The sequence below is a fragment of the Callorhinus ursinus genome, unplaced genomic scaffold (genome assembly GCF_003265705.2).
Source record: "Callorhinus ursinus isolate GAN/ISIS: 27379988/994484 unplaced genomic scaffold, GSC_fseal_2.0 scaffold38, whole genome shotgun sequence".
In the NCBI taxonomy this organism is placed as follows: Eukaryota; Metazoa; Chordata; class Mammalia; order Carnivora; family Otariidae; genus Callorhinus; species Callorhinus ursinus.
In genome coordinates this window covers 14035877-14039000 of record NW_027397100.1, presented here as the reverse complement: position 1 = coordinate 14039000, position 3124 = coordinate 14035877, and the positions used below count along the sequence as shown (strand labels likewise).

At 39.3% G+C, this 3124-nt stretch overlaps 1 pseudogene; it reads left to right on the top strand.

Moving 5' to 3' along the window:
- Positions 1–401: 401 nt before the first annotated feature.
- Positions 402–1830, top strand: LOC112827613 (E3 ubiquitin-protein ligase RNF14-like; annotated as a pseudogene).
- The last annotated feature ends 1294 nt before the right edge of the window (positions 1831–3124 follow it).

Sequence of the window (3124 nt, the reverse complement as noted above, 5' to 3'; positions counted from 1 at the left end):
TAACCGGGAGTTTGCACCCTTTGCCCACTGTCTCTCCATTTCACCCCACCCACCCACAGCCCCTGGCAACCACCATTCTACCCTCTGTTTCTACTGGATAATCTAACTTCATTTTCCAATTGTTGTTAACCTGGTATCCAGAAAAGTTAATAAACTTTCTTATTAATTCTAATAGTTTACTTGTAGATTCTTTCTAATTTTCTACAAAGACATGTAGATGGGCGTTAATTCCTACCTTCCAGGATTGTTGTTAGGATAACCAGGATAATGATGATGATTGCTAACAATTAATGAGCACCTACTATTTTTCAGGAGTTGTTCTCCTTTCAAAAGAACAACTTTCAAAAATGAACCAAAATGGAGACTGTAGTGTTAGATTGTCCTCAGCTTCTCAGATGTAAATGTAGTCAGAAGACCCAGAAGCTCAGGAGGATGAATTGCAGGCCCTGGTGAGTATTTATGATGGAGATGCATTTGAAATAACAAGAGTCTGTCCAAGGTGGAGAAACCAGGATCTATTTGCACTTTTCACAAAATTTCAAGGTATTTTTGAGTGCTGTCTACTCCTGCAACCACTTAAACAACCTACAGGAAGACCACCATGGCAGCATGGTCCTGTTTACTTGGATGCAATTTCTTAAGGAAGAGATCCTAGCTGACTACTGTCTCTTTTGACCTCAAGATGGGGTTCTCAGAAAAAGGTGCAGAGAAGGATGGCTCAAGCCTCTACCACCGAGCTAGATTTTGCAGGATCTGATAGACCTGATGTACACAAGAAGAAGTTGTGGATGAGACCCATGGAGGATGTGGAATCTGGTTGAGTCTGGTCCAGGAAATCTTGGACTCTGATCAAGCTCAGCAGATAATATGCTTTTAAAAGTAAATTGCTCCTTTGCAATAACTGTTTCTGTGAGAAGGTGGGTAGTGAATGAGAGAATGCATGTACTTTTTGGAGTACATACTGCAAAGCCTGTCTGAAGGACGGCTTTCAGATCCAGATCAGAGATGGCCAAGTTCAATGCTTCAACCGCCCAGAACCCAAATGCCCTTTGGTGGCCACTCTTGGTCGGGTCAAAGAACTAGTGGAAGCAGAGTTATTTACCCATTATGATTGCCTTCCCCTCCAGCCAACTTGGACCTGATGGCCGATGTGATGTACTGCCCCTGCTCACGTGGCCAGCGGCCTGATATGCGGGAACCCAGCTGTACAATGGACATCTGCTCTGGCTGCAACTTTTCCTTCTATACCTCGTGCAGACTGACCTACCTTAGGGTCTCTCCATGTAAAATGACTGCAGAAAAATTAATTAGTTTTATGAAATGAGTACTTGCAAGCAGATGAGGCCAATAAGAGACTTTTGGGGGGCGCCTGGGTGGCTCAGTTGGTTAAGCGACTGCCTTCAACTCAGGTCATGATCCTGGAGTCCCGGGATCTAGTGCTACATCGGGCTCCCTGCCCAGCAGGGAGTCTGCTTCTCCCTCTGACTCTCCTCCCTCTCACGCTCTCTCTATCTCATATAAATAAATAAAAATCTTTAAAAATAAAATTTAAAAAAGACTTTTGGAAAGCACTGGAAGAGATGGAAAGTAAGAAGTGACTAGGAAAGAACTCAAAACGCTGCTCATGTTGTGGGAATCCCATGGAGAAATTAGATGGATGTAACAAGAGGGCATGTCCTGACTATATGCAATATTTCTGCTGGATTGGGTTCTCTCTCTAGAGAAAACCCTTATAAACACCTTACTCATCCTTCTTCCCCATGTTTTCACTGGTTTTTCCAGGCTGTGGCTGTTAATGGAGATATTTGAGGAGATGAGATTGAAGACTAGTTACCTCTTCCTGCTCAAGATATGGAAGTGGAATGGTTTGCCTTAATTTCGTTAAATACACAGAGAAACTTTGTAGAATTTTTAGGGTACTGTTCATTCACTCTTCCTATGTAAAAGATATGGAAGAGCAAGGTTTATATTTTCATACAGTACTACTTATTTAGACACATTCATACATTTTTCAATGAGCATAGTTGGGAAAATTATAAGCCAAAGTTTCAGAAAATAAAAACTAGATATTAAACATAAATATTGCAATGTGTCCAAAGCTCTGAATAGCCTAATATTAAATATTTATTGGTTGAAGGAGAGTGGGAGATACAGGCTTCCAGTTATGGAATGAATAGGTCATGGAAACAAAAGGCACAGCATAAGGAATACAGTTAATGATACCGTAATAGCGATGTATGGGGGCAGATGGTAGGTACACTTGGGGTGAGCATAGCATAATGTATAAACTTGTCAAATCACTATGTTTTACATCAGAAACCTATGTAACATTGTGTGTCAACTATATTCAAATAAAAATAAATATATAAAAATAAATAAAAAATATTTTTTTTCTCAAGCTTCAGGTAAAGAGAAGGGTCAAGAGTTAGATTTATAGACCTTTTCGCCTCTAAGAAGCATTCCTCTAAGATATTTTGTGTGAGCCCACTTGGTACTACCTCTTAAAATTGGGATGGGCAGAAACCTTATTAAAATTGTACTGAGAACCTTATCTCATTTACTCCATGTTACATTCCTTTCAACCTAAATTTCTGCTAAGTTAGTTCTCTTTGGAGGGAACCCTTTATTCTATAACTGATTGGATGGCCTAGTGTCATTTTGATCTACTGCTTTTCAGAATAGAAATTTATAGATAATTTTTAAAATATTTTAATACCAACAAAGACTGTGGGTCACTTCATATTTCTTAGTGGTGTATAGTCCACTGGTTTTGAGTCAAGTCTAGAATTTAATGATACTGGCTCAGAAGAATTTCAACCCCATTCAACTTTCCTGGGCAGTAAAGCTTAGATTCAAAATGACTTGTCTTTGCTGTCTTTTGTTCTATATTCTCTCCCTTTACAAACCTCACACTACCTTCTGTTGGTAAGGACTGTTTTAATATTCTCTCCAGGAGCTCATAGTTTTATTCCCTCTGCTAGAATAAGACAAAACCTGATATGTTCTCAAGTTAAACTTTCTTTAATTATCTGCTTTGTTAGCCTGCCTACATCACTGTAGTTCCAATCCCAACTTTCTGAATTCTTTTTAAAGATGTTCTTTAATGAACTATGAGGATTTGACT